Below are 10,761 nucleotides of genomic sequence, written 5' to 3'. Positions count from 1 at the left end.
TTCTTTATTTTCGGAGCTACTATCCGGTCTAGGCCATGGGTACTTCAACAAGGGGGAATGAAATTGATCCCAATCTCTCACTAGTTCAAGTACTTCTCACCAGGTACCTCTTTCGTATGATCCCACGACTGCCAGAGTTGAAGAAGGCTTGAGGAACTTTTTAAAATATCATTTTGAAGTAAACTTTTTTAATCCTCTGAGATAGAAACTTTGATGGCTTTATATGAGCAGGTAGATACACATCAACGTTATATTCTTTGGATTTGTTATATATAATTGGAGATAAAATTTGCTTCCATTTTGCCTCCATCTTTGTGACATTTAGCTCTTAAGCTTCTGAACACTTCTATTATTTAACTGAAAATTCAATCTTAAGTTGAAGATGGAAACAGGTGAAAGAGGCCACAGAATGGACTACTTGGTGTACTTCTAGGAAGAGACGCATGAAAATAATCAATTATCTTGAGAGGTAAGTAAAAAATATAGACTCAAAAAGGAGTTAGATACATTTGAAGGCAAGGGAATCATAATGAATTAAACACACATTCAGAGGCTTATTTATAGTCATCAGGATATTATCGTCTGCAGAATAACAAAAGATGTCAGACAAGTTTACTGACGTGAACTACTGGCTGTTTCCTGGGCAGTGTGTTTCAAAGGCTCTCTATGGCCTGTCTTATAAAATTCAAACTGAGAATCTGGGCTTCAGTTTCTTTAATGATGAAATGGCCATGCTGGTCTTGAAGAGTGGTCTTCAAAATTTTGAGCAGCCCAAAACATAAACCAGATTAAAGTGGAACCATTAGAAGAAAGCATTCCCAGGAACTAGATCCTACCACTCCCACCATGCCCCTCCCCACTGCCCAGCACCCCCCACAGATAAATCGCTGACGTGGAAGATCTCCAAGTTTCTTCCTTGCTGCTGGGATTCTCTCCTGAACTTAGATTTCAACGTCCTCCATTAAATGGTCTTGCCTTCCTTTACCAAACTCGGTTTTCTCCATTCCCCCTCAGGGTTCAGGATACAAACCCAAATGCCCACAGACAAGGTGGAAATTGAGGCAAACCTGAAGTCCATCCCTCATCTAAAGGCTTTACCATCCAGAGTTGCCAGATCTTCCCATTTGTCCAAAGAATCTAGAAATCTGGCTCTTCCTTTTAAAATCTAGAGATTTTTTAAATGTGTGTAGCTATGACAGTTACTTTATGTGTCAGCTTGCTAGGTTATGGTGCCCCATTGTTTAGTCAAACACTAGTCTAGGTTTTGCTATTAAGATATTTTGTAAATGTGGTTAACATCCACAATCGACTGATTGTAAGCAAGGGAGATTACCTTTGATAATGTGGGAGGGCCTCGTTCAATCAGTTGAAGGACTTAATAGCAAAACAAACAAACAAATAAAAAACCTGAGGTTTCCTGGAGAAGAAAGAGTAAGGAATTCCGTCTCAAAAATGTAAATAGAGGGATACCTGGGTGGCTCAGCCCTTAAGCGGCTGCCTTTGGCTCAGATCACAATCCCAGGGTCCTGGGAGGTTAAGTGGCTGCCTTTGGCTCAGGTCATGATGTTAGGGTCCTGGGATCAAGCCCTGTGTGGGGCTCCCAGCTCAGCAAGAAGCCTACTTCTCCCTCTGCCACTCTCCCCTCCTTCTGTTTTCTCTCTGTCAGGTAATTAAAAAAAAAAAAAAAAGTAAATAGAAATCCTATCTGAATTTCCAGTCAGCCAGCCTACCCCATTGATTTCAGACTTCACACACTCACACACACACACACACACACAATTTTCTTGGTTGTTTCTCTGAAGAACCATGACAGATAAAATAGCTAACCCAGACTTTTGTGAATCTCTGTAGGCCAGACAAAAGACATGCACTAACCCAGACTGTTCATGCCACCAGGACGTGGCCTCAGTGCCCTACCATCCAGCCCATCTTCTTGGGAGCCCCTATTTCATGTGCACCTCCTCTTGGTACCACCATGCCCTTTCCCCACATGGAAAGCCTTCCCCATATTTTATTCCCAGGAAATCCAATGCTACCCAGATGCACCACGCTCAAGGCTCTCCTTCACTTTCAGGAAGCTTCCATGATGATTTGATGCCATGATGATCTCTATGCATTACTTTCAATTCCATCTACATTTAATGTTCAGATAGAATGTGCTATGTGATGCCATCGTCGTGATTTTTTAAATCGCTCTCAAAACATTATTCACCTTGTCTCTCAAGGACTAACAAATGTATCACCTTTAGAGATGTTCTGCCATCATTCAACAACTTGTGCCAAAAGCAAATTGCTCTAGGAATTAGAAAACAGGATGAGTTCCCCTCTCAGCTCTGACACAAGTTAAGGGCATTGCCTTGGAAAGGTCTCCAGGCATCTCTGTGAAGCAGGATAAAACTAATTAGTGGCTAAAATTTACCCACTGCTCACCACTCTCCAGTACTATGAGCTTTACATGCTTTGATTCATTTAATCCTTAAAATGTTATGACATAGATACCATTGTATAGAAGAAATTAAGACACAGAAATGCAAAGTAGTTTGCCCAGGGCTAGCTTGCAAGCAACAGAATCAGCATTTGGACCCAAGCAGCCTGGTTCCTTAGCCCACATCCCCCCCCCCTTTTTTTTAAGATTTTATTTATTTATTTGACAGAGAGAGACACAGCGAGAGAGGGAACACAAACAGGGGGAATGGGAGAGGGAGAAGAAGTGTTCCCGCCAAGCAGGGAGCCCGATGCAGGGCTCGATCCCAGGACCCGGAGATCATGACCTGAGCCAAAGGCAGATGTCTAACAACTGAGCCACTCGGGTGCCCCGCTTAGTCCACATTCCTAACCACTACACAAAGGAGACTCAAATTACATTTTGCATAACTCCCAGCAGCTCTAAAATTCTATGATTTTACTTCTAAGATCGCCTTCACTCAGTATGTTCTTTATTAGAAGATACAATAGGGACTCACTGAATGTTTGTCAAAACGAGTCAACTACTTTTCAGTTAATTTCCCTTTCCTTACCATGATGGCAGGTCAGGTTATGTAAGTGTGGGGTACTAGGTTTGACTGAGCTCCTAAGTCACTAACAATAGGTTCTGATCACAGGACTGACATGGCCACTAAATTCCCTATCTACACTTTATCCTATTCTTAGACTTATAAATCCCATGAGATTAGATTATACTGAACATCATTTGTTTCCTGCAAAGCAAGATGAAGAGATATCTCCAGAATTGGTGTGTAAGGCAAGCCCTTACCCAAAGAAAATGAAAACACTAATTCAAAAACATTTACGTACTTCTATGTTCATTGTAGAATTAGTTACAATTGTCAAGATATGGAAATAAGTCAAGTCTCTGTAGATAGATAAATGGGTAAAGAAGATGTGGTACACTGGAATATTATGCAGCCATAAAAAAGGATGAGATCTTGCCATTTGCAACAACGTGGATGGACCTAGAGGATATAATACTAAGGGAAATAAGTCAGACAAAGTCAAATACAATATGCTATCACCCACGTGTGGAATTTTAAAAAAACAAAATAAACAAACAAAGAAAAAGAAAGAAAAAAACAGACTCTTAAATATGGAGAACAAACTGGTGGTTGCCAGAGGGGAGTTAGATGGGAGGATGGGTGATAAAGGAGATTAAGAGTACACCTACCATGCTGAGCACTAAGTAATGCACAGAACTATTGAATCATACTGTAAACGTGAAGCTAATATAACACAGTATGTTAATAATAGTAATACTTCAATTTCAAAAAATAAGTAAATAAAAATTTAAAAAATCTTCAATTAGGGGGCGCCTGGGTGGCTCTGTGGGTTAAAGCCTCTGCTTTCAGCTCAGGTCATCATCCCAGGGTCCTGGGATCGAGCCCCATATCGGGCTCCCTGCTCAGTGGGGAGTCTGCGTCCCTTTCTCTCTCTCTGCCTGCCTCTCTGCCTACTTGAGATCTCTGTCTGTCAAATAAATAAATAAAATTTTCAAAAAAAAAAAAATCTTCAATCAGTGCCACACCTGAGTGGCTCAGTCGGTTGGGCATCTGCCTCTCAATTTCAGTTCAGGTCATAATCTTGGGGTCATGAGGTCAAGTCCTACATTGGGCTCTGTGCTCAGCATGGAATCTGCTTGAGAGTCTCTTTTTCTCTCTCTGCCCCCACCACTCACACTCTCTAAATGAATAAATAAACAAACAAACAATTAAAATCTTCTTAAAAAATAAGTAAATAAGGGCACCCGTGTGGCTCAGTCAGTTAAGTATCTGCCTTTGGCTCAGGTCATGATATCAGGGTCCTGGGATTGAGCCTCACATTGAGCTCCCTGCTCAGTGGGGAATCTGCTTCTCCCTCTGCCCCTCCCCCCTGCTCATGCTCTCTCTCAAATAAATAAATTATATTAAATAAATAAAATCTTCAATCAGTCAAAAAAAAAAGTACATTGCACGCTATGACTGATCATACAGTTGAAGTCAAAATAGGCAGTTCCAGCTGGTGGCACAACCACAGAAAAAGAGTTAACTATTTGGGGCGCCTGGGTGGCTCAGTGGGTTAAAACCTCTGCCTTCAGCTCAGGTCATGATCCCAGAGTCCTGGGATCGAGCCCCGCATCGGGCTCTCTGCTCAGCAGGGAGCCGGCTTCCTCCTCTCTCTCTGCCTGCCTCTCCGCCTACTTGTGATCTCTGCCTGTCAAATAAATAAATAAATAATCTTAAAAAAAAAAAAAAAGAGTTAACTATTTGCCCACAGGGGCAGAAACAATGACCTTAAAAGATGGGAGTTAGGGGCGCCTGGGTGGCTCAGTGGGTTAAAGCCTCTGCCTTCGGCTCAGGTCATGATCTCAGGGTCCTGGGATCAAGCCCGCATCAGGCTCTCTGCTCAGCCGGGAGTCTGCTTCTCCCCCTCTCTCTCTGCCTGCCTCTCTGCCTACTTGTGATCTCTGTCTGTCAAATAAATCATAAAATCTTAAAAAAAAAATCTTAAAAAAAAAAAAAAAAAAGGCTGGTTATAGCAGATCCTGTCAATAATCCATCCGTATGCCCTTGGCCCAACACCCCCACCACCACCCAGGTCTTCAGGAAATGGTTCCCACAGTACTGACAGCTTCCTGCCTCAAGCACTTGTGTCTCTCTGCTGAAGAGCATGCTTGGGCCAAGCCTAATAAGGGCCAGAAATGTGGAAGGATTTATGTGGCCAGGAGTAACTGCCGACCAATGAAGTGTAAGTAATCAACTTCCTGCTCCCTGGGGCTGCTGCACATACATTTTTTTGGAAGCATCCCAGAGGGATTGAGCCCCTGTGCCCACAGTGGTCATTGATCTTCCCCCACTTTCTGTGTCTCCATCTGCTTCTATCACTATGCTTCTTGGGATCATTTCCCAAATCAAGTTCTGGCACCCAAATCCTTTGTCTCAGTTTGGAGGTTGTGGTTTTGGAGGAACATAAATGAAGACACCAAACCTTCCATTCCCAGTTTTTTCACTTCTACACCTCAGTTTCTACAGCAGCAATCTTCAAATCCACACGGCATCCTACTTCCCAGTGGTTTGAGTCCCCCATTGGAGGAAGCCACCAAATTGTGCGTGACGACGCTTTGTAAGACTGTGTAAGCGCACATGTGTACACGGGCACACGGAGAAGCAGCAAAACGACGTGGGTCAACATTTCCCAAAATACATTCCAGGGAATGGTTTTTAATAAATTTTGCTTGAAAAATCATTTTAATGTCAAATTAAATTTTTTAATGTTAAATTTGGGTCTGGGTTGCTTAAAGGACAAAGAGGTCTTGTGTACATCCCATGATTCTGTTGTGCAAAGACAAAAAGGTGTCCGTTTGCTCTGACTTCTCTTATTCTTGAGCCTCTATCCTCACCAACTGGGAAAAATTACACTTGCCAATTAAAAATCCCTCAGTCTTGTCAATTTTATTTTTTTTTAAGATTTTATTTATTTATTTGACACAGAGAGAGAGATCACAAGTAGGCAGAGAGGCAGTCAGAGAGAGAGGGGGAAGCAGGCTCCCTGCTGCACAGAGAGCCCGATGTGGGGCTCAATCCCAGGACCCTGAGACCATGACCTGAGCTGAAGTCAGAGGCCTCTACCCACTGAGCCACCCAGGTGCCCCAGTCTTGTCAATTCTAAAAGGTCTCTTTTGGGGGTGCCTGGGTGGTGCAGTCAGTTAAGTGGCCGACTCCTTGTTTTGGCTCAGGTCGTGATCTCAGGTTCATGCAACTGAACCCGAGTTGGGCTCCCTACTCAGCGCAGAGTTTGCTTGAGATTCTCTCTGTCTCCACCCCTCCCTTCTGCACTCTCTCTCCTCTGGGGTACATATTTAGTTAACTCAAAGTTCAAACTTTCTATCAGAAGTTTCTCTCCCTCAAAGGACCTCACCATCTCACATCGTAAGTGGTTTAGGGGCCCAGAGGCCAAGAAAAGATGGAGAGGGCACGCTGCCCACTGGAGGTGGGCTGCCCTGTCCACCAGAATCGACTGGAGAGATTATAAAAATGCAGATTCCCAGGTCCTCTCTCTGGATGTTTTGATTCAGGGACAATGGAGTGAAACCAAGAACCTGTGTTTTTAACAAGTTTCCCAGAGGGCTCTGACATAGCCAGAGCAAAGCCTGGCATTTGGGAAATGCTAGCATGGTCTGTCTTGTTGCCAACCAAGTTTTGAACTTCCTGCCGTACTGTAAAGTAGGAAAGACTCATGGCCTGTTGTCTCACACTGAGGTGTATGATGTAGCACTGTCATCGTCTTTATCCATCATGAGGCATATTGGGGCAGAGGATAATAAGGTTTCCACGTGAGTGTTGGCACTAGTGGTAATATACACTGATGCCGTAATTTAAATATGGTAATCATAGAATTTTTAAAGCAGAACTGAGGAAATAAAAGGAGAAGAAGAGCCTCTGGTATTAACTCCAGTCATTTCAATACCACTAAGAAGGAGTAAGATTTGGGGTGCCTGGGTGTCTCAGTCAGTTAAGCGTCCGGCTGTTGCTTTTGGCTCCAGTCGTGATCTCAGGGACATGGGACAGAGCGTGGGCTCTGTGCTCAGCCATGAGTCTGCTTGGCAATTTCTCTCCCACTCCGTCCCTCTCCCCTGCTTGCATGCATGCTTACACATACTCTCTCTCTCTTTTTCTTTCTCTAAAATAAATTTTAAAATCTTAAAAAAAAAATTAAAAAGGAGTAAGTTCTAAGAAAAGCCACACAAAAATCCCTGAAGAAAAAGAGGAACAGTTTTATGAACAAAGACCAAAAAAAAAAATTATATATAATTTACTTAATAAACTCTACCTCTACAACTCTGAAAATTAGATCTCTTTTAAAAACTGCTGGAAAAAGAAGTTAGAGGTTATTTTTCTATAAGTGTGTACTTTAAAAGCATTAGATAAAATGCTCTTTCCATGGTATTCTTTATAATAAAGAAGTTTGTAGCATCACTTTTGAAGTATTTTTAAATTGGACATTGTACCTTAATGAATACATAGGAAGGGTTTATACCACTTCAAGTTGATATCAATAAAATCTTTCACCCAAAACAGCTTTGCATTTCAAATTCCCTAGAGTGAAATTTAACCTTCTAAAATCTGATCCAGAATATTACGTCAGCCTGTTTCTTCAAAGAGAACCTTTACCTGACATAGGAGTCAGAACATAGTAGGTTGGATTTTGGTTATAAACAACGGCAAGATTTCAGTAGCTTGACCCACCAACAGCGCATTTCCTGCCCATATGCAAGCTCAACGCGAGTGAACTGGGGAGCTCAGCTGGTCCCAGCCTTTCAGGGACCGTGTTGACATCTCAACATGGGCTCAAGTGCTTCAAGTTTCCCACAGCAGAGGGGAGGAAACACAGTTCTGCTCACCTTTCATTGGTCAAACCAAATCAATGATCATCTTAACTTCAAAGAGGGTTGGAGAATATTGTGTTACCACCCACCTTCTAGAACTGGAGAATTTGTCATCAACCCTACCGCGTATCACTTCTGCCTTGGCACCAGGTAACAATCCACACTATCTATCCCCCTGTTTGGGACTCATATTTCTTTTTTGGTGAGTGGGAAATAATTTTAATCAAAGAATTATACATTTTCTTCCCACATATCTTGCTTTGTATTAGGAAATGACACTGCGATCCATTTCACTAAAATATTACTAAATATTTACAAGAAAATATTAAAATAACTCAAACACAAAGGGCAAGATGGGGTAAAATTAACTGTTTTTTCAGAAATCTCTACTCCAGTGCCCACTGCACACAAGAAGAGAATCAAAACAAGTAAGTAACAAAGATCCCCCTGATCACAAGTTTCCAAAGAATTGGAGAAGGGGGACAAACGGGATGAACACAGTGTATGAAAGGGAATGGATATTAGCAGCACCGCTTCAATAACCCATCTATTCTGAATGAAATAATCCTCTCTTATATGCAAGAAATTCTGAACAAGTCTAAACTTTAGGATATTCCTTAAACTGAAATTTAAAAATACTCTGACAGTGAAAGTCGCTCTTTGACTAAGTTTAGTAAGAGCCTCTTTCGCCACCAACCACCGGTATGAACAGAAACCTGCTCCGGCATTAAAAGATGTTACAGGATCCCTTCCATCTCTTTCATGAAAGCTTCATAAACATCATCCTTAGTCTGCACTGAGACAGGAACAGATGGACCAGACTTGGGAGCTGCTTTGGCAAGAGGCACAGCAGAATCATCCTCTGACTTTCTTTGGGGAGCAGCAGTGGCCCCTTTATCCTCCCGACGTACCCTCAATGCAGTAGGCACGAATCGAGTGATCTCTGCCTTGGGATTAGTCATCTGTGGCTTGGCACTGATGGTTGCTGGTGCTTTCTTCTCAATGGTGGCTGCACTTGTATCATCCACCTTGGGTCGCTGAATCAAGTTGGGTGGAGCACGTAAAACCCCTGGGTTCGGCAACAGAGCTGGTGGGAAAAGCCCAGATGGGGCAGGTCCAAGCGGAGGCACCACAGGTGGGTGTGTCATGCCGGGACGAGGTGGAGGGATACCTGGAGGAGCAGGGGGATGCACCAAGGAGCCTTGGTGGGGGTCCCCGAGGAGGAGGGCCTGGAGGTGAACCTGGGGGAGGGCCAGGAGGTCGGCCTGGTGGTGGGCCTAGAGGCAAAAGTTGGGGTAAAGGTCCTCGGAGTCCCGGCATTCCAGGCAGTCTCAGGAATGGAGATGCTTCGAGAGGTGGTCCAGGAGGAAGGCCCGTGGGAGGTCCAGGGGACCGTAAGGGTAGAGCCAGGGGTGGTCCAAGAGGAGGCAGTCCCGGCATGGGCGGTGCTTGAATCTGAGAAGGAGGAACAGATGGGGGGGCGGGGGGCTTGCTGCTGTGAAGAAGCAGTAGATGTGCCATCAGAAAGAGATTCCTCTTTATGTTGTTTTTGTGATTGCTCTTCTGCTTCAGAATCATCAGAATCATCTTCATCATCATCCTCTGAAAATTCTTCTACTTCTCGTCCCTACTGGGGATTTCCTGACCTGCCATTCGAAGCATCACGGCTTGAAGGGGAGTCAGTTCCTTCATGTTCTTCTTTTTCTTCCTTGATTTTCCAGGCATATCTGCAAATCTTACACTCAGACCTGACTTTTTTCCTTCGTTGTTGTCTCTCTCATTATCATCACGGTGCACAAGGTCATCCGCTTCACTTTCTCCATCTGATCCGTCAGTGTCGCTGTCATCAGTATTGTCATCATGCTTATCTTGATCCGTGTCCTCAGGATACCCGTCATCTTCACTGGTGCTGGAAACATCATCATCATGACCCCGTTGAGCAAGTTCCGGGCTATATAACATGTCTTCATCCCACCTACGAGGGGGAAGATCTAGGGCAAAGCCCACTTTACGGCCATACATTTGCAAGACTTGAGGAGGTGGTGGACCAGGGGAGGACCAGGAGGTTTTCTGCCAGGGGGCAAACATGGCACACCATGTCCAAGAAGAGGAAGTATAGAAACTGCCCGTGTTGAAGGTCCATAGGCTGAAGTCTTCTTAAGGATGGACAGTGGCTGGGCACCAGGCCTGTCCTGGATTAAGATGTTGGAAGGAGCATGTGGCATATCTGGCAAGGGAATGCTCTCCATTTCCACATGCTGAGCATTCTTAACAGTGTCAAAATATTGGCTAAGTTGAGCCCTTTTCTGTTCATACTCTTCTTCTAGTTTTCTCAGTTCTTTGTAAATACCTGGATTGTCTTTTTCAGAGAGTCGTAGGTTACGTTCAAAGGTATCACGCAGCTTTTTTACACTTGTCTTTCAGCACCTTCTCGTTTAACTGTGGTTGCTGCACCGGGTTAAACTCCATTTCCTCCAATTTCTCCATGTCCTGGATAATCTGCTTGGGATCCTTCATCTTCAAAACTGCAGCTCGTACCATCATGCACTGTTTTTTGTTCTTCTTTAATTCTCTCTTCCGGGCTTCTTTTTGGGCTTGGTCTGTGGGGTTCATAAATTTTCCACTCTTGGGCGCCTGGGTGGCTCAGTGGGTTAGGGCCTCTTCCTTTGGCTCGGGTCATGATCCCGGTGTCCTGGGATCGAGTCCCGCATCGGGCTCTCTGCTCAGCAGGCAGCCTGCTTCCCCCTTTCTCTCTGTCTGCCTCTCTGCCTACTTGTGATCTCTGTCTGTCAAATAAATAAACAAAATATTTAAAAAAAAAAAAAAATTTTCCACTCTTGGTGGATGATGTCAATCTCCATCCCATGTTGACCATTTGTATGGTTCACCTGTTCATTAAAACAAAA

General features: G+C 43.8%; 1 pseudogene across 1 annotated transcript; it reads right to left on the bottom strand.

Annotated features, from left to right (window-relative positions):
• Positions 1 to 8,592: 8,592 nt before the first annotated feature.
• Positions 8,593 to 10,477, bottom strand: LOC308352570 (WW domain-binding protein 11-like; annotated as a pseudogene). Its single transcript has one exon. The product of its transcript is annotated as a WW domain-binding protein 11-like (transcript).
• Positions 10,478 to 10,761: the final 284 nt, after the last annotated feature.

Source organism: Martes martes, assembly GCF_963455335.1.
Source record: "Martes martes genome assembly, chromosome: 11".
NCBI lineage: Eukaryota > Metazoa > Chordata > Mammalia > Carnivora > Mustelidae > Martes > Martes martes.
Note: the sequence above shows the minus strand (reverse complement) of the source record. Positions and strands in the feature narration are given on the sequence as shown.